The sequence below is a fragment of the Desmodus rotundus genome, chromosome 7, assembly GCF_022682495.2.
Source record: "Desmodus rotundus isolate HL8 chromosome 7, HLdesRot8A.1, whole genome shotgun sequence".
NCBI classification, from domain to species: Eukaryota; Metazoa; Chordata; class Mammalia; order Chiroptera; family Phyllostomidae; genus Desmodus; species Desmodus rotundus.
This window is the reverse complement of record NC_071393.1, coordinates 22,464,416-22,484,703: the sequence shown is the minus strand read 5'-3', so window position 1 is coordinate 22,484,703 and position 20,288 is coordinate 22,464,416. Positions and strand designations below refer to the sequence as shown.

At 56.1% G+C, this 20,288-nt stretch overlaps 1 protein-coding gene across 4 annotated transcripts in view; it reads left to right on the top strand.

Annotated features, from left to right (window-relative positions):
• KIRREL3 (kirre like nephrin family adhesion molecule 3) overlaps window positions 1-20,288 on the top strand; it is a 493,300-nt gene that overhangs the window by 396,113 nt on the left and 76,899 nt on the right. The window lies entirely within an intron of this gene.

The window sequence follows — 20,288 nt, the reverse complement described above, 5'->3', positions numbered from 1 at the left end:
CTGTCCCCAGAAACCTTGCCCTGCGTCTGGCAAGTTACATTTGTTTTATACCAGGTTGATTGCGTAGTTGTTTTGGTTTGGGTTTGCTTTTTAACTTGTGGTTGATACGCTTAATAGTTAAGCACTGTGGCTTAGGAGTCGGAGAAATCTAGGTTGAAATCCCATTCATAGTCAGAACAGGTTTAGAACGAGATCTTACAAGATTCTTGAAGCCAGAAGGGACCAAAGGTCATCTGGTTCCCCCCTCCTTTCGGTGGCTCGATATCCCTGCCAAGCACTTCTAGGCATAAGTCCCACTGAATGCTATAGTGCTGTGTGCCCGTCACTTCACCCACTGTGTGCCCAGTGCCTGCTCTGTGCCCCGCCCTGTGCCAGGTGGCCCTTTGCATCTGGAGACACAGAGCCTGCCTCACGGACATCGCAGCCATTCCCAAGCTGTGTCACCGCTGTAACGAGGGACGTCCGGGAGCTATAAGAACAGAGGAGGAAGCCCCGTCGAACTGCAGGCCAAGTGGGCAGGGCCCAGGCAGCTTCCTAGACAAAGTGATGTTGGAGCTGAGTCCTGGGAGCAAATTTTAGTATAAGAGGCCATCGCAACCTCTGCTTGAATCCCGCCACAGACAGGAGTCTTGCTGCCTACCAACGACATGGGTGGCTCCTCAGCCAGGCTCTCTGAAGGGCTTTCGGATGTAACACCCCATTCAGCCTCAGGTGTCTACAGTTTTATAGTTCTAACTGCACGGCTGACGGTGAGACCTGGTGACGTAGGTAGCAGCCACTGGCAAAATCCTGGGCTCTCGCCCTGTGCCAGCTGTGTCTTGAGGAAGCCTCCTTTCTCCTCTCTGCCTCCCCCCTCCACCTCCGCTCACTCAAAGCCGTCATCACCGCATGCCCAGGGTGGAAGGGTCCAGTAAATGGGGCTGTTTAATGGCCTCTGGTACCGTAAAGTTTTTAGAGCTGTATGCTAGAACAAGCCGGTGCAGGCTGGGATGAATTACCCAGGGCTTTTATCAAAGGAGAGCCCATAAAACCCTGAGGGAGCCGGCCCCGCCCCTACGGAGCTGTGGCCGCACGTCACAGGGCCCCACACTCTGGAGATGGTAACCAGGTGAACTCGGCTTCTCCCCTGCTCCAACTGCTTCTTCTCCTTGCCTGCCCCTCTCCGACGTGCTAGTCTCCATGGAAACTGTGTTGTTGCTGGTATGGGAGGAGTTTAATGACATTCACAAGCACCAAATCAAGTGCATTTATATAACGGTTTGAAAGACACATAATAGCCTACGGAATGTGGGACACGGTGGCAGTCTCAGTAACTGCATGCAGAGTGCGGGATGAATAGAGCCACGGAAACTCCCGCCTCCGAGCCGAAGGCACCGGGAAGGAATAACCACCAGTCTTAATCTTAAAGAGCAGCCCTTCTTAGCCATTGCTCATGAAAAGGTCTCCAAACCCGGCACCGAGACGCTCTCCTCTCCTTGAGGAAGGATGCTGGCCGGACCCCAGTCCTCTGCACCGCCAAGGCTGGTCAGATGGGGCAGGTACAGAGCAGAGGGCGTGGCCTCCCGGGTGAGAGGAGGAGCCCAAGGCAGAAAGGCCTGTGTTTCTTTCTGCCCTGGGCTCCTCGGGCCCCACCCCATCGGTCAGCCTGCTGGAGGACCGTCACTCCCTGTGGTTGTTCCTACGGCTCGTTTCTGTCTGCTTCAGAGATTTCTCGGGTATCTAGGGTGCACCCCACGCTGCGAGGGACGTGCGGATGGACACTGCATACACGATGCCCTTATCTTAGCTCGGATTCCCCCAGAAGACCTGGGCAAGGTCCTGTGTGGGACGCTCCCTCTGGGAGGCAGAAGACACCAGGTGGGGGTCGGGAATTGATAGGAAAGAGGGAAAGCATCTAACATGGGGGCTGGGGGGGTGGGCATCATCTGTCCCGGTACCAGGGTGGATGACTGGAGCCATGTCCCCAAGGGGACACTGAGAGGGTCTGGGGAATTCAGGCCACCCAAGGAGTGGGCTGTGTTTATAGCAGCTGCTGTCACCAACTGGCTGAGGGCCGCTTGGGTGCGGGTGCCCGTTCCCTGGCGCTTTGTGAAGGTACGGTGGCCTTCACAGCTTAAGAGAAAACCTCAGGGGAAGGGTGGGGGTTGCCCCGTGGGCACTGACATGGTCGGGCCTGAGGGAGGCCAGTGAGGCACGGGCAGAGTGGCCACACCCCTGAGAGAATCCTGAGTCCAGTGGGGACGCAGGCGTGTAATGAAAGAGCAGAAGGCAGGGTGGTAGAGGAGCCAGAAAGCTGTTCAAGCGGTGTGCTTGTGGGGCGCAAAGGTGGGGGCCATTCCTTCTGAGTAATATCAGGAGACTTCCAGAAGGCAGAGAGGTGATGGGGGAAGCTACCTGGAAAAGCAGGGGCTGGGAGGCACGTCCACACACTTAGTCCTCACCTCCTCACAGGTGGGTGGTGGGAGCGCCATTCTGAAGATGAAAACTTTAGGCATCGACTGGAAGGCACACAGCGATGGATGGGTGTGGTGAAGCTCAGACTCCAGCCGTGGTCCTCTCCCGTCCACTCTGCCTCCGGGAGCTGTGCGGGTTCAGGAGAGTGAGGGCAGGGCGACCAGCCCCGTCACCACCAAGGGCAGACATGACCGAGCGCCCACTGGGTGTCCACGCAGATTCTTCCCAGAGGCCAAGGCCAGCTCTCTTCCCATCTCCCCACAGAGCCCCGCCCACAGACCCCACTCAGCCCGTCAGCTGCCCCTCTGGTCCTGCCCCAGGTGTAGGCTGGACTGACTGCAGTCCACTTAATACCGAGTGAATTTCCTGGGGCTGCAGGAAGGAGAAGAGGCGGCCTGGGGAGGGGCGCTTCCACTCTGCTGGGCCCCCCAAGCGTGCTTTCTACTCTGTCCTCGCCCTCCGTGCCCTACTGCCCCAGCCCTGCTCCAAACCCCACGGCCTCAGAAAATACGATGGGGGCAAGGGCGGGGTCACACACACATATTTCCCTGGAGCAGCATTTCTGCAGCCCATTACCCCGTTTTCTGTGAAATACGGGCTCCGTGGTGAAATAAGGTGGAGAGAAGCTGCGTGAACCCTGATTAAACAGGTCTCTCTACAGAATTTCTCAGACTTGCTATGCCAAAGGGCATGGCGAGTCCCCAAAAGGGGGATGCGGTTCACGGAGTTTCCCAAACTTATTTGACCTCAACACACTTTTCCTAGAGAACGTATTGTGACTAGCATTCCCTGGAATCCACCCTGGGATGTAATGGTTTAAAGACCTGCCACGAACTCGTTATGTGAGCTTTGTCAGACGAGAATAATTCAAGCCTGCCTCTTGAAGACTAGTTAAAGTGGCAGGGATAAAAACTCTATGAACTGTAAATGGTGCTATTACCTATTTACATAAAAGATGGTGCTGTTATTCATTTGCATGAAACAAAATATCCTCAGTTTCTCAGAGAACATTTCATTAAGAATCAAAAAATAATAACTGGTTTTTTTTAAATAGTAAGTTCTGTTCCTCACTAAGCATGTGACCTTAATCTGGATCTCCCTTAAATTCTGTTTTCTCAGCTGCAAAATGGGGGTGCTCCTGCCGCTAGCCCTCTTTCCTCTATGCGTATGTTGCGAAGATAAAATGTGCTCAGTGGTCGGACAGGTGCTTTGAGAAAGTATTAAATGCCATAAAACGCAAGGCAGTATTATTAGTGTCCCAGGTCCATACCCTCAATTCAGTCCCATTTTGCTGAGATCAAAACAGGAGGCGTGTTGAGGGAGGGGAGCGGCTAGTGGGAGAAATAACAGTGACTAATAATTTTCATCCATATGGATGATGTTAGGAGTCTGGCATGAGCCTGCCACTGAGGGGAGAGAATGAATATTTCATGAGTAAACGCTAAATGTGGTGTTCAGGTAAAGTGGACAGGAAGACCCCCGCTTCCGCCTGCGGGTGCAGCTGGGAAGGTGGGCTCGGGCTCTGTGACTGAGCGCCAGGGAGCAGGGCAGCTGGTCTGGAGGGAAGGGCTCAGCCTCCCAGCGGAGGTGGGGACCTGTCCAGCCTGACCAGTGAAAGGAAACTGCCCTGGGTGGCAGGAGAACCAGTGCCCACTGCACCCACCAGCTGGGTGGCCTTGGGCAAGTTCCTGTAACCAGCCTGGGATGACAGCTAATGGGGACAACAGGTCAGTTGTGAGGTCTCAGGCCAGCTGGAGCCGTTCGGAAGAGGGCTTTGTAATGCACGCTGGTGGGGAGTGTTACTCAGCTTTCACGCCACAGGTGTTTATTGAACATCTACTACATGCGGGTCACTGCCACGGCCATTTGCTTATCATTTGTTATATGTCCAAGGCCATGTTCGCCCCTCTGTGCACATCACCTCCCGTAACGTCACCACAGTCCCGAAAGCATCCGTTGTAACCCTCACCTTGCACATGAGGAAATAAAATTGAGGGAAGAGAAACCACTTGCCCAAAGCCATATCACTAGGAAATGGCAGAATCCAGGGCTGTATGAAGCCAAGAGCCTTCGTGCCACACTGACTGGCCCATCCCCGCCCGTGGTTCTTTGGCAGAGCCAGCGGGGCACCCTGCCTCCCACCCTGGCCAGCTCTTCCCTGATCTGTTCATGCTTCGTGCTCCCTACCGCCAGCCAGCGCCCCCTCCTCACCCAAAGGAGCAAGCCGCCCCTCTTTTGGCCCACCCTTTGTTTTCCACCCCCACTCTCTTCTCCTGCCCTCACTGCCAGTCTGTTCTCCGTGACACGGCCACCATACATTCTAATGTCCGTCCCCGACCACCAGGACCTTGGTGTCCCAAGACCCTGGGCAACCTGCATCTCCTCTGTGAGCCGTCTGTCAGGTTGAGTGAAGGCTGAACGGGTGGAGAAAGGACAGAGAGGGCAGTGCCGGAGTTAGACCCAGCCGGGCCTTCCCGCCTCCTGATAGATGGCTCAGAGGTGGCTGCTGGCTGACTCCGCACAGCGAGGACAGAGCCACCTCTGCAAATCTCTTCCCGGTGGGCAGTTTCCTGTTATCTTGGCTCGCTCCTTCTCCAGAGATGAAGAGATTGTTTCAAACCTGCCGCCCCACCAGCTCTGCTCCTGGCTTCCAATGCCATTAAGTTTCATTATAACAAATAAACACCACAATGACATTTATAAGTTACCACTGAGCACAGGAGCACAAATATGAAGCAGATAAACTGCATTTGATCCAAATAATTACTGCAGGCAATACTGGGCTTAGTCAGAGCCGGCAGCCGGGTGCCGGGTAATTTATTAGATTGCGTGAGGCAATGCTGCGTGTTTTTCATCACTGTGTCTCTCCCCCTCTCCCCCGTCTAAGTAGGTTAGAGGAGTGTAGACAGTGCAGGGCCGCACAAAGACAGACTTTGCTCAAGCAGACGAAGGCTGGGGGTGTCGGCCGAGTGTCCAGGAATGGCGGCTTCACCACCGTGGTGGCCGGGGCGAGAAAAGAGAGGGTTTAGGATGATCTCGATGCTGCCGGCCAAGGACAGTTCCGGTGCTCTCCACCCACTGGCCCAGACACAAAGAAGCCCCGTGGAGGGGGTAAATGGAAGGGTTGGATGGAGCCCCCAGGACACAGAGCCCGGTTCCTGCTGCCGGCTTCCTGCTGGGTTTTTTCAGCCAACACCCTCTGTACCAAAAGGCCGTACGTAGCCCTGGACAGCCACCAGCCGGCAGGACCCCAGCCTCAGACCTCCTCCACCGTGAATAGAGGGAGGGAAGCAGTCTGCCCGCCAACTCCGCAAAACAAAGCAGTGAGAGCTGGCTCCCAGCAGCCGCCTCCCTGCCAAAACCCAAACTCGTAAAGTTTGATTCAAGGGGTTACAACACCTCCTACTGAGTCCCTCCTGCCCCATTCTCCCAGCCTTAGTAAATTACCCAATAAGCAGCAAGGACCTGTAGTTGTTGTGCAGTTAAATGGTATTTGCCCAGTAAATCCTGAGCAGAGTACTAACGGTGATATACAGTAACTAATTACAGACATGAATTCGCTCCCCAAGACACCAAGTGTTACTAAATATTGTTGCCTTTAGGGGAGGGGGCTTCAAAGCTGCTCTGCTCCCTCCATGAGTAACTCTCCCATCAGAGGAGCTGTGGGTGCAAGCGAGGGCACCCCATGCTGGAAAATAGAGATGTCCTGGGGGGCAGCAGCAATGGGCCCCATCTCCCAAGAGCCCCACTGAGATTTTTCTGGGTGATGGCGGCCTGCAGGTGGGGCAGGGACTACACCCAGTGGCACAGAGCAGGCATCCCGCCGGCCTGGTGTGCGTTACTGGAGCACAGCTTGGGACCACTAGAGGAGACAGCGGTCAGTCTCTGCTTTCGGAAGAGGAAACCACAGGGCTCGCACACCCTCTGTGCTTACTTACCCAGCACTGGCGAAAAAGGCCAGGCCCAGACCTGGGGCCAGATGCCACGGATGCCCGCCTCCAGCACACTCTGTGGCCTTGGACGCTTGGACGGGTTTCACGACCTGTCTGAGCTTCCATTGCCTAATCTGTAAAATGGGAGTGACTCTCTCGGTCCCTCAGGAGTGTTGATGTGACCAGCTGGCCCGGGGCTGGAGCTACTTCTGCTTCCAAGGAGCTCTGTGCCCGCCAGCTCCATCTTCCCACCACTAGCCCATCTTCAGTGGCTCCTGGCTCGGTGACCCAGCCTAAGCCTCCTGGGGAGCAAGACAACTCCCAGCCCGTCCTGGCACCCCCAGCAGCGGGCAAACCCCTCTCCTTCCTCTCAGGGCACCATCCCACAAAGTCCCTTCTTTACCAGTATTTCCACGTCGAACAATCAGGACAGAAACTAGAGTAGCAACTGCATGCTAGTTTTCTTTGTTGTTCCCTTTGCTGCCACACTCTCAGAGTTGACACAAATCATCTGAGCCCTTGCCAGGGCCACTGTTCGGTGGTGACAGAGAGACCGAGTGAGGCCTCAGAGGGCTGGGGTGGAAGGCATACACTGGCAGTGTGACCTTGGCACAGTCGCCGCCTTGAGCCTTGGCATTGGGGTCTCCCCGCCGGGGCGGATGATAGAACCTTCTCCACTGGGTGTCGTGAGGGCAAAGCAAGTGTGGTCACAGAGGTAAACTGCTGTGCGAGGCGCGGTTAGTGTCCCAAAGCCACCGGAAGTCAGAGCCCAGAATCCCAGGACAGGGAGACGAAAAACCACTTTGTTAATTAGAATACATATATACAGTCAGCTCTCAGTCATCTGTTGCCAGATTGTCCCCATTCCTGGAAAATGCTATTGCCAAGATTTCTTAATGAAGTCCTCTTAACATTTCACGGCTTCCTATTTTGTTCTTATTTGTATGAGGCCCAAAGGGAATGAAAGGAAGGAAGGTCCAGTAAAGACAAAAACCGACCAACACCACGTCCCCTCCTGGGGAAGGCGTGAGCCGTGAGACAGCGAGCCGGGAGGGTGGAGTGGCCCCGCCCCAGCTGCAGGCCGGTAAGGGAGCTGATGTTCGCCACTGGCTGCACAGAAGGCAGCTCCGTTGCTCACACTTTTTTTAAGTATTAAAAATTCCCAGAACATCTGACACATCTATATGCAGACGTGAAAACCACAATGCCTTCCAAAGTTGAAAATAATGTTACTTAGAATTATTCATTACTGCGGAATGTCCACCATCTTGGCTTATGCACACACTTGCTCCTCTCCACTCACAGCGATAATAGAGTCGATAGCATTCGGGCTCCAAGAGCAGACAGATGCAGGCCATGGCAGCGACGTGATCCCCCTCCGATGGAGAACGCCTCCAGCAGCCATGGGAAGACGCCCCTCTGAAGAGCAGGTCTAGACAGTGGTCCCCGCTGCAGGCTCAGTGAGGGACACAAAAGCACCTCGTGCTGCCAGGCCAGCCTGCCTTTGCCGCGCAGTGCGCCCTGGCTCCCTGTCAGTGGGACAGAGCCATGCTGCCCTTCACGGGACACGGGACCTCTGACTCCTTGAGCATTTCGCAGAGGGACAAGGGAGTCCCCTGCCGAGGGACCGGAGGGCTAGACTTGGTGCCTCTGCCTTCCCCCCAGCTCTGCCTCCCACCTATTTGTAACTGGGGTTCCACATGAGATTTCATTGACAAAGGGTTGCATGCACTAAAAAAAAACCAGACATTAAACATAAGTGACCTCATCCAATACCCTCGCTGTGCGGTTAAGAAAACCAAGGCACACCCAGAGACAAGCAGCAGCGGGACCCTGGGCACCAGGGACAGAGCCAAACCAGCAGCAACAACAAGCACCCCGCCCCCCCCCCAAGCCCGAGCCCTCCAGGTGGCAGACAGCAGCGCCCCGCAGAGGTGGACCAAAGCGCTTGCGGCTGGACGGCTGCCGAATGCAGGCTCCTTGACCCAGCTCAGCTGCTGTCTTGGAATTCCTAGCTTAGCGCCCAGCAAGCTGTACTTTTAACAAGTTCCCTAGGTGATTCCTGTGCACACGGAAGTTTTAGAGCAATTTCTAACTGGCAAGGTTGATACCACCTTAAAAATGGTTATTTTAAAATGGCGACTTATTTATTTTTTTTAATAATGGTTAGAATATGGATCATCCCCCAAGCAGACCAGTGTCTAGGGGGGATTTGTTTTTACTTCCTCGTGCCTCGGTTCCATTCTTTCAGGTCTAGGGCCTCCCAACATAAGAGTTTGGATAAATCGGAACACAGACCGTTAGGGTTACAGGGAGAGACCCAGCAGATGGACCACTGGTCGAAACCTTGCCTTTTACCGATGGGGAATCTGAGTCTTAGAGAGGGAAGAGCCAGCCAGGTCCAAGGGCAGAGGCAGCACCAGACTGGAACCTTCTGGGCCAAGGTGCTCACGGTGTCCACATGGTGTCTCTTACGAGAGAGAACAAGAGATGCTAGACACCACGGGGTCAGCGGTCCCTGGCCCTGCCTCCAGCCTATCCCAACGTCCCCAAGCTGACGCTCTGACGCCTACAGCCACCTCTCCGGCTGATGACATCATCCTGTCCTGCGGTTCTCTCAGTTGCCCTCCCCTCCCCCAGCTCAGTGAGCACCTGTGCACAAAAGGGCCTGAGACTCAAAGAAAGAAAGGAGTGCAGCCAGGCAGCAGCAGGCCCGAGGCCCTACCTGGGGTCCCAGCCTTCACGGGCTGCCTGCGTGCCTCCCGCCTCTACCCTCCCCCGCCTCCCATCACGGTCAGACTCCAGGATGACCGCAGCCAGCACTGCTGGATGGGCTCCTTCGAGGGTGCCAATGCACCAGTTTTTCCAGCAGTGCTTATCGGTGTCTTCCCGGCACCCGGAACTTGGCTGAATGGATGGAGAGTCACCTCTCTCTGCCACTAATGAGCACATTGCAGGCACTGCCAGGGTCACAGGCTGATAATCAATAGGCAAAGGATTTATAGTGACTTTGGAGTCACCCTGCCTCGGCCAGTGCCATTGCTCTTCATTAACGACCCACGCTGTTCAGGACGACCTTGGTGGGTTGCATGTCCAGGGAGAGACTTGCGAGGCCGTGAGAAGCACAGGCTGCTCTAGCTCCAGCAAGGAACTCGGGTGGGGGCCCTTCTGCCCCCCAGCCAGCTCGCAACACGGGAAGAATCACCAGGCTGTCCTGTGTAAGCCCAAACAAAAGCCCAGCGCCGTTTCTGGAACATCCATGATGCTAGTGAGTCAGTCCTCACCTGTGCGGCAGCGTGAAGCTGCCAATGGCTACAAATGGCCAGGTTGGGCCTGAAGCGTTTCCAAGTCTCTCTCCCCACAGATGTCTGGAAGAAACAGACAACAGCGAGAAGGCCCATCTTCCACCCCCACCTTGGTCTTCTGGCTTCTCTGTTTGTATTTCCAGTACAGATCCAAAGGGAAAAGACTGAGTTAGATGACCTCTTGCTATCCCGGCAGGGCTCTAAGCTTGTGCAAAGCTTGCCAGGCGTCTACCCAAGGCAGCTGTCCCGATACACCCAATCCTGGAGTGGCCATGTTCCTCTTAGATAGTCACATCAAGGTCTATAAGTTTCGGTACTTGGAGATGAATTCTCACGTCAACACCAAATGCAAGGACACGCTGTCAAAGCACCACTTCTGCCTGAGCCGTAGTGAGTACCAAGTATGAGGTATGCTCCCCTTCTTCCCACCAGACGCACAGCTCCAACTTCTTCCAGGATGTCCCAGTGACCTGGGTCCCCCTCCGTCAACGAATTTACAACTGATCACTGCCCCGCAGACCTGCTTCTTCTCCTGAGACAGAAGTGGTTGCTCCAGTCACCCATTCCCTGTCCTGCAGGCCTACCATCCTCCTTCGGGTGCTACCAATTCTACCCCCAAACGGCTGCCAAATTCATGTTCTTCCCACTGAGGCAGTGTTAGTCCGAGCCCCATGACAGCAAAATCTCCCCGCTTTGTCCTCCTCCTTCAGAGGGCCCTCTGTCACCCTCCTCACTGGGACCTCTGCCATCCTCCTAAACCTCAGACCTGAGCCTGCGGGTCAGAAAGCCCTGCTGACGTCTCATCAAGAGCAAACTTCTGAGCGTGCGTTCGCGAGCCAACAGCGTCGGACCTTGCAGGCTTCCCTAGATTTGCACCTGACCACACCCACAGGCACACGGGCCTCCACGCGCCCCGCATGCCAGCTCCACGGGGACAGTGAGAGCCGACAAGTGCTGAGGACTCTCTGGGGACTGAGGTGCAGGAGGACCAGGATGTCTCCCGGGGGCCCAGCTGCGATGGCGGAGCCGGAGAGCAAGCCCAGGCTGTGTGGCATCCATGTCCTCTTCCCGGGGACATTCCTTCTGGTGCCTCACCTCACTTTCCCTTTGAGGCCAATTCAGAAGCCCCCTCCCACCCCACCCCCCCGCCGTCTGTGATCCCTTCCACCCTCTCCTCAGGAGGAAAACGGTTCCTCCTCCGGACTTCACACCTCGCTCTGGGTGACTGTGCAGCGCCTTTTACCCTGTTTCTTTGGGTGCGTACTTGTCTCCTCCAGACGCTAAGTTCCTTGTCACAGAAGACGTGTCCGCCCCTCCCCTGACTCCCCACACCGGCCAGGGGACTTGGGGACTGTCAGAGTGGGACCTGCCCCGCCTTCAGCCACCTTGACGTTCCTCAGGCTGGCACATCTCTGTCTCCATGACCCCTCCGTCACAATCCATCTTATTTGCGGGTCAGTGTCCAGGACCCAACTTGACCACCCTCAACCCTGCTCTCCTGAGTAGATCCCAACGAGGCATTCTAGAAATGTCCCGAGCTCCTTCTCCTGCTTTCGGAGCTGGTCCTACGCTGAGCAGCAGCAGGCCAACGGTAGAAGCCATGACTCGGGCTCCCAGGTCAGGTGTGAGTCATCCTCCCAGGTCGCTCCTGGCATCCGCCGGTGTCGGCAAGGGGCCGCCGAGCTGGCTGCTCCTCCTGCCCTCCGTCCGCCTGCTGCTGGGGGCCAGGCCGCTTCCCTTAATCTCAGAAGCGACCACTGCACGTGCTGGGAGACAGTGGGTGGTGAATATCCCAGGCACACATAGTGAAAGCCGCCCCCCCAATCGGTCACTAATAACAGAGCAGACTCAGAGCATGAGTCTTTTCCGCACGCTGACACAGTAGCTCTAAGGGACTGAAACCAGCCTGGGACCTTGTCCACTATAGAGCTGTGGCGGGAAGGGGAGGAGGATGGCGCTCAAACCATCGCCTCTCACCTGCGTGACTCAAGAAGAAGCAGATTTTAGACAGTCTGACTTCCCATTGATTTGCAACACCTCCTCTCCCGTCTTCTGAACACCCCTCGCCCCCCCCCCACCCCCCCCCAGGTTTCAGCTGTCCAGGCTCAGGAAGGACTGTGGAGAGTGCAATGAGAAGAGCCTCCTGCGAGGCCTCTGGGTGACAGCCTCACCCTGTGTGCCGGGATAGGGGCCTTGTCCTCACAGCAGCTGTGCGAAGCAAGGGCGCCGCCCCCATTTTAGAAGAGAAAACGGAGGCTGGGGCCGGGGTGAGGAATGTGCCCCTGACGGCACTGACTGCTGGTGATGAGCCAGAGCTCCCCTGGGCCCGCCTGGCCCTGAGTGCTCCCCTGTTGGGGGCCCAGGCCCTGGCACTCGACCTGGCAGGTAGGGAGTCAGCGAGGGTTCCTGAGGTTTCTCGTCCTCATGCCTCTGCTTGCAGTTTCCCCGACGCAGAACGCAGTCTCTCTGCCATCACATCCCTATGCCGCGGCTCCTCCTCCAGGAACTTCTCCGTTTCCTGCCCCCAACCCCGTGCTTGCAGCTTAAACCCCGAAAGAACCTCCTAGGAGCCAAGTGCCCCGTGCTCAGGGTCGGCCATCCGCAGACTCCCAGCGAGTGTCCTGAGACCAGCGGGCAGGGTTTCAGCCGGGCTGCCCCACTTCAGGCACAGGGGTGGTGGAGCTGCTTCCCCAGGGCACCCACATGTTCTCACTGCCTCTTATTGCTCCAGGACCAGTGGGCGTCCTCAGGCCACCACACAGCCCCCTGAGCCCGGCTCCCTCCCCTCTGAAGACAGCGAGGGTGGCCAGGCACGTGAGTTGCCAGAGCTCTAGCCCCTTGGATGCCAGGGCAGACAGCTGCCATTCCTGTCCAGGGCTGACGGAGGCTAACCCCAAGGGCAGTTGTCGCCTTCCCCCGCCTGCTGCTGGAGCAAAAGCTGGGCCAAAGCGCCCAGCCCAAGATGCGGAGGAGGAGAGTGAGCACAGCCTACACCACCTCCTGGTCGTCTCCTACCTGACAGCGGAGCGTGGATGGACAGAAGGGACTTGCAAGGGGACGTGGGCATCCGCACCCTCTGCCCACATGACTGCAGTGCAGTCTGTGCTGAGGCTTTCTCTCCTGCTACACTCACTGACCCCAAAGCCCCGTGTTCTCCGTGACCCTCTCAGGGCTCCCTGGCCACCATGTCGCTTGCTGGGGAAGGGGCACAAACACACGTGTCTATGGGAGACGTGGGTCGTGGGTCGCTAGGGCACCAGAATGGTCTCCAGAAGCCTGCAGGCTGACAGTTCTAGACGGCATGGGGGGCAAGCACCATGGCGCCTCTGAGCCCAGCGTGGAGGATGCTGACTGCTATGGGCATGGGGCCCGGGCCCCTCCCCGCTTGCCTCTCACACACACACACACACACACACACACACAGAGAGAGAGAGAGAGAGAGAGAGCACTGGTCAGGCCCCAGCACCACGGGCTCCCAGGGTCTCAAAGATGGCCCTGACCACAGTCCCTCCCAGGGTCTCCAGGAGGGCCTGACGGGCCACAGAGCAAGGCTCCCACCTTCTCAGTACACGTCTTAGCCCCAGAAAAAATTTCACCCCAAAATTCTAAACCAGAGTTTTCAGACATTCTGGGAGAAGAAAAAGAGTTGGTTCAAGCAAAATCTTAAGTGGCTAACAAGGCATAAAAACAGAAAAGGTGTAGCTGGAGAAGGGGTGAGGCCCAGGCCCCCATTCACTCAGACACACACATACACCCCTACCTGGCAGCCAGTCCCTGGCACACTGCTCTGAAATCACTCCGGCCCTTACAGTCCAGCCTTGCACAGCCAAATGCTTCTTCCCTCCCCAGGACATAACTGAGAATTGAGGGGCGACCACAGGTCAGGGGCCAGAGGAGTGAGTTCACAGAGAGTCGTTCAGTCTTCAGCATTTTAAACGTCTTCCTGGAAGACAGAGGGAAACTCCCCGAGCCAGATGCTGATGGTTCAGCCCATGCTAATGTGTGTGGGGAGTCCCCAGAAAGGAGACCAAGGTGAGGGGCCATGTGGCCAGAGCTGGGAGGGGTGGCCCCTCGGGAGTCTGCTGGGCTGATGGAGGTGGAAGAGGGAGTGAAGGAGAGGGCTCAGGGGGTGCATTTGAGAAAACAGTTTGGAGAAGTCATTAGGAGGCAACAGCTGACCTGAACTGCTCTGAGCAGAGAGCGGAGGGTTGGGGAACAGCTGGCAGGAGGATGGGGAGCCTGTGGGGGCTGGGGTGGGGGGAGTAGCAGCTCTGCCCCAGGTCAGCAGCCCTCCAGGGCCTTCCCAATGCCTGCCATCCCCACCCCGCTCTCTGGGCCAGGCTGCACCTGCACCAGTCCCTTTCAGCACTGAAAAGCTAGAAGTCCTCTGCCACCTGCTGCCATCTCCCTCACTCCTCCCCTCCACCGGCCACCAGCACCTGCCCTGCCCCTGCCATCCTGACTCACGGCCCACCACGTGGGGTCACAGGTGCACAGGCGACTCAGAGCCCACCCTCCTCTGTACCATTCCCAGCCAGAAGCAGCCCTTGCCTCCTGCAGTTTGAAGAGAAGGCTCCAAAGGACCCCCCTACCCCTGCCACTGCTGAGCAAGTGGAGCAGAGCGCCATGCTGGTAGCCTCCAGCCAGGCTCCATCCTGACCCCGCCACTGTGGACCTGAGGGTCCAGGTGTCCTCTCTGAGCTCAGTGGGGGGAGGCAGCCTCCCAGCCCCACATCGGTGCTGGGAAGGCCACTCAGGGTTGGTGAGGTGCTCGCTTGTCCTGCGCAGCCCACACAGCCTGGGCGTGCTGGGAGAGACACGCCAGCTGTGGGCAGTTGCCACAGGGGTTCTGAATGGCCACTGGGACCCCAGTTCTGCAAGCTCCCTTCCCTCCTGGGAAGCAAACAGGAAAGTGTGCCTACAGCCACGACTAGGAGCACACTCCCATCTGGGGGACCCACCAAATGTGGGAGAGCTCCGAGGCGCCTCCACCCAGCCTGCTCCTTTAGGTCCCTGCTATTTTCAGTTCTGGGCAAAGGCCAGGGTTGGGCTGGGAGGTCTCAAGCAGGTTGTCTTACTTGACAGGGGCTGAGAACTGTTATAAAGGACCTTAAGCTGTGGTGCTGGGCCCCTGGACAGCCTCACGTTCACGTGGGTCTGATACGGTCCCGTCACATAGGAGAGAATTCAATCACAATGTCACGTAAGGCTGTTAGCGAACATTTACACTCAGTGAAAGTTAGCTATGATGAACTCTATAACAATAAAAATAGTTACAGTATGTGCCTAGTTACATGTATATGATAACATAGCTATTATATAAATAATGGCTATTTATAGAATCATAAGTACCAATAATTATTACACCTCCTTTCTTTCCTACCCTCATGGTGGCCAGCTCAGGGCTCCACCCTGAACCCTTACTGAGAGTACTGGTCACCAGCTAGAAGGAGGCTATGCAAACTTAGGAAAGAACCAAGCAATTGCTTTTCACCCCGAAGATTCTCTGCCTCTCTTTAGATGCTCTGAGGGGGCTGCCTGGTTGGTGGGGTGAATACTTGTTTGAGAATCAAAATCGGGTTTCAGGCCCTTAATTCAATAGCCAACATGGGATAAAGGTAAGAAAACAGTGTTTGCAACCAGAGACAGTGGTTTTGGATTATACGTGGGCCCATTGTGTGGCCTTGAATTATACCTGGGCTCACTATGTGACCTTGAGTGGCACCGAGGTCCACTGCATAATCTTGAGTTACACATGGGGTCACTATGTGACATTGAATTACACTTGGGCCCACTGCGTGACCTTGAATTACACCTGGGCTCACTGTGTGACCTTGATCATATCACCTCATTTCTAGGAGCCTCAGTTCATCTGTAAACTGTGGGTAATAACAGCTAACGCGCACTGTAGTTATATTCAAATGCCTGGCATAAAGTCGGTTTTCATGAATAACTCAGATATTTTTGTCCTGTAAAGCCCGACTCCTTGAGACTCCAGCCCCTCCCCTTTACTTCCCGCTCCATGCCCTCTGAGTGGCCCGCTCAGCATAGTGCCTGTCTCATCAGCAGTTCACAATGCAAAAACAACTTTCCCACTGTGGCTAAAGACTGCAGGAGACACACCGGAGTAGGTAAGCTACAAGTACCACAGGCCGCTAAACAGAGACCCGTTCCGTGCTTCCTCACTGGGCCAGGCGCTGGGAAGGCAAGACGGAAAAGACAGCCGCGGCCCCTGCCCTCAAGGGGTTTACCCTCCATTTCTTACTGAGTTGTGTTTCTTTGGCATCTAACATGTATGTAGGTAGTAGGTGCTCAATAAAGTTCTGAAGAAATAAAGGGAGGTGAGGAAGAGGGGGAGCTGAGGAGGAGAAGGGGAGAAAGGAAGATGAAGATCCCATCCAGGTGACAGAGAGTACCCAGGGGTGCAGGCAAAGCTGCCGAGGGGAGCAGAGCTGGCCCTGCAGTGACAGCGACCTCAGGACTGATTCAAGAGGCCTGCCAGGAGGACACCTGTGCACGGCCAGCACAGGTGGCTACTGAGCAGCCAGGAGGCGGGGGTCAGGTGCTGCCCTGCAGACACGGGCAGCCGTTAGGGTGTCCACCTCTTGAGAAGGGGGAAAGCATGAGCGAAGTGGCAGCATTGAAAGAAAAGTCCAGGGCAGGACCCGAAAGCTTTCACAGTCTGATTTTAGAGCCCATGCTGAGACGATGAGGGCTGCTGGCCTTTGGATTGTACCATAGGAATGGAGAGGGAAGGGCGGGGCTGGGAGCCATTGTGGAAGAAGGCGGGGCCAGGCCTGGTGATGTCACGGATTTAAAATAAGGAGCGAGGCCCTGACCCGTGCAGCTCAGTGGGCTGGGGGCTGACCCACAAAGTGAAAGGTCACTGCTTTGATTCCCTGCTGGGGCACGTGCCTGGGTTGTGGGTTCAGTCCCCATCAGGGGTGTGTATAAGAGCAACCTATCGATGTTTCTCTCTCACATAGATGTTTCTCTCCCTTTCTTTCTGCCTCCTTCCCCCTCTCTCTAAAACTAAATTAAACATCTTTAAAATAAATAAATAAATACAGCATAAGCCTTGGCCAGTGTGGCTCAGTTGGTTGGAGCACCCTCCCATAAACTAATAGGTCACAGGTTCAAGTCTTGGTCCTGGCACATACCTAGGTTGCAGGTTTGGTCCCTGGTCGGGGTGCGTACACGAGGCGACCAATCGATGTTTCTCTCCCTCTCTCTCTTCCTCCAGTCCCTTCTCTAGAATCAATGATCATGTCCTCGGGTGAGGATAAAAAAAAATAAGCTAAGATAAGATAAAATAAAAATAAAGCCTGAAAAGGGAGCCTGCACTGACTGCTGGGAGAACGTCACAGGATGAAATGGGAAACTGAGACGGGAAACCTGGGACAGAGGGTGCAGGGGGTGCTGAGCCCACGGTGAGAGCAGGACCTCACTCCCTGCTCAGGCCAGAGCGTGCGAGTGGCCGGGCACAGACTTGGCTCCCAGGGGGAGGGGCCAGGTCCAGGTCACCAGTTTCTCACAAGACAGCGCTGTGCCTGCCTCACAGCAAGTGGCAATAAACGTGTCCTGAACAAGTGCTCTCAAGGGTCTTCCTGTCACTGACCGTACCCAGCCGGGTATAGCAGGGGGTGCCAGGCTCGTTCAATGTCCCTTCCTGGGCGCACGAAACGTGGAGACTGGGGAAGCGGGGGTGAGGGGAGGGGCATGGGCACCCTTTAGGCCAGGACCTCCCCCGGCCTGCTGCTGTATGTGTGCCTAGGGGTCCTGAGCTGGAAGGAGCGGCTCCCAGGGATGTTCCGTGGGTGAAAAGAAGTGGGACCACCCCCGCCCCCCTCTCCATCCACAGCGCCTCAACTTTTATCTACTCCAGAGACTGACACTGTGTTTCTGATCCTGGTTTTTAAAATCATCCCATTGATTTAAAAGGAAAAAAAGTATGTGAAGTGTCCTGCATTTAACGTGCGAAAATTAAAATTAGACTGAAAAAGAAAATTGTCAGTGAAAGCACAAACATAATTTGCAAACTCCGTCCTCCGGGTGGTTTGGGGGGGCTATTCTGTGCGTCCTCTGCGCCCAGAAACATTCTTTCCATGGAAAAGCTGAGGGGATCCAGACAGACGAGGAGTGAGAACCGCACACCTCTGAGAAGCCTTCGAGGGGGCAGAGATCTGGGGACTCCTCCACTCGGGCCCCCCCCTGCTCTTCCCACCCTCAGCCTCCTTTCTGTAGTTCCCTGGTCTTGCTGGGCGGCGCCCTTCTGCCTGCTCTCCCTCCTGGGTCTGAGACACACTCCACAGTGAAATGGTGGCTATTCAGTGTCCACTGCCAAGGCCCGCTCTCACAGAGCACACCCCCACACCTTCCTCCAGAGCCTGGTTTCCATGACAACCACCTCTCCTCCCTCAGGGCACCACCCGCGCCACACTAGGAGACCTCCTCCAGCTCGCCTCAGGATGCTTCCTGCACCCGGCTCTCTGGTCTGCTCACCAGCCCCAAGAGAAAGCGGGATGCGGGTGGGGCAGCACTTCAGGGGCCCCCATTCGTGGACGTTTTTGAGGTCTTGGGCACCATCATGTTTCGGGCCTTCTCAGCAGAACCCCCTCAGCTTCCTGCTGACGACAATATGCTCGTTCTCTCTGATAACACACTCTTCCGCAGCCGCTGCCGCTGTCTTGACTGGTCTTGCTTGCAAGAAAGATTCAGAGATAAAGGAATGAGCTGAGAATTCATCATCAGAGGGAAGAGAAGAGTGGCTCCCCACTCTCAGGCGCATCCCTTCCCCGCCCCACGCCACCTCTTGCCCCTGCCCTTCCTCTTCCTGCCCCTCTTTCTCCTGCTCTCTTCGCCCCTCACCTTCATGCCCTCTCTCCATCTCCTTTCTCTCTCCTCTCTTCCCTCCTCTCTCTTGTTTTGGTGCCAGAAACAGCCTAATTACAACAGAGAATGTGAAGAGTCACAGAAGCAAGAAAAACACCACACATAGCTGATTAAAATATCCTATGAAATCTAATTTGTAAAGCTCAAATCAGAATAAAAAGTGTTACTCCCACAATTCTGGGCCCATTTGACTGTTAAGGAGGCTTCTCAGAGACCCAGCCAAGAGCCTATGAGGCTGCAGACCAACCACCTGCCCACCGGCCACAGACTCTCGCTGGTGGACTCCGTAGCTCCTTTTGGGGCTCTGCCACACCTGCTGCCACCTCCCTGCTCCCCTTGGAGCGACACACCAGTCACTCCCTTCTCAGGGCCATCGGCGGAGAGCTCAGTCTCATCTGTGGTCTGAGCCTGAGACTTTGTGTGCTCAAAATGAGCAGCAGCCGGAGTCTAGGACCTTTGGGGCCATCCTGCCTCTTCCAGGTGGGGGGAAGAGAGGCCCCGGCAGCAGCCTGCCCATCAGGTCCAGTTTTCCTGGGCCATGTGTTTGTATCTGCAGAGCAGGGCTCGGGAAACCAGGGAGGCTCGGAAGTCAGTGGACCCCAGAGTAAACCCCTGCCCTGCCGCTCATTAGCTGTGTGACCTTGGGCAGGTTATTTTGCTTATCTGATCCTGGTTCCTCGCTGCCACCTGGGGACAGTTCTGCCCTGCAATATAATTAAATAGATTATAGCAGGAAGGGGATGTGAAGCATTGTGCACTGGGGGCGGGAGCTCGGTAAATACCATCACCCTGTGGTCTGTTCAGCTGTGGCCTCCGGGGAACGTGGTCACCACACCCCCATCTGCAGCAGCCCCTCCAGGGCCAGGCTTAGGGATCTGCACGCAGCGTAGCTCAGTAGGTGAGAACGTAGTCGGAGCCCAAAAGTCTTGTGTTCACAGCCCTAGTTCTGCCCCGAGACACACATGGACAGTCCAGTGAGCTGCTGAGGCTCGGGTTCCTACGCCCCTGGGAAACGGGGTTAACGAGGTCCACGTGGGGGCTGCAACCTCTCAAGGTGAGGTGCGCACAGCACCTAGTCAGTAGGCATCAACCACAGACCCTGTGGCTGTTTTCACCCCCTTGTGCCTCATCTGGAAAACGGGAATCAAGATAGCACCTCCCTCACAGGTTGGCGTGAGGGTGAAAACCTCGATGAGCCAGCATTTTAAACCCTAGAGCAGGGCCAGGCACGTCGTACACACTGGCTCACTCAACTGCCTCAGTGCCCTGTCACTCTGCGGTACCTACGGGAGGGGGACACATGGGGGCCCAACCCCGACGTTCTCCCCAGGGAGAGTGAGGCCGGAGTAGGGTCTGCTGCCGAGAAGAAAGGGCCGGGAGGACGTCTGGAGGGGAGAGCTGCCCCTCGTGCCACACTCTCCGCCACCACAGCTCCACCACACTCACCTGCTGGGTTTGGCCCAGGCCCATCCCTGAGCCTCACAGACCACAGTATTATTTCCAGGACTCTCGGGCTTAACCAAAGCGCACCACTCCCCACACCTGCTGTCTTCGTCAAGCACACCCCCCCCTACACAGAATGCCGCCCACGGCGGGGCGTCTCAGTCCTGCCTCTGCCCTGTTGCAGAAGTGGGCACAAGACACTGGTGTGAAGTAGGAGTTAGCCAAATGGAAAAGGGAAAGCACATTCCGCCCCGGCTGGGTG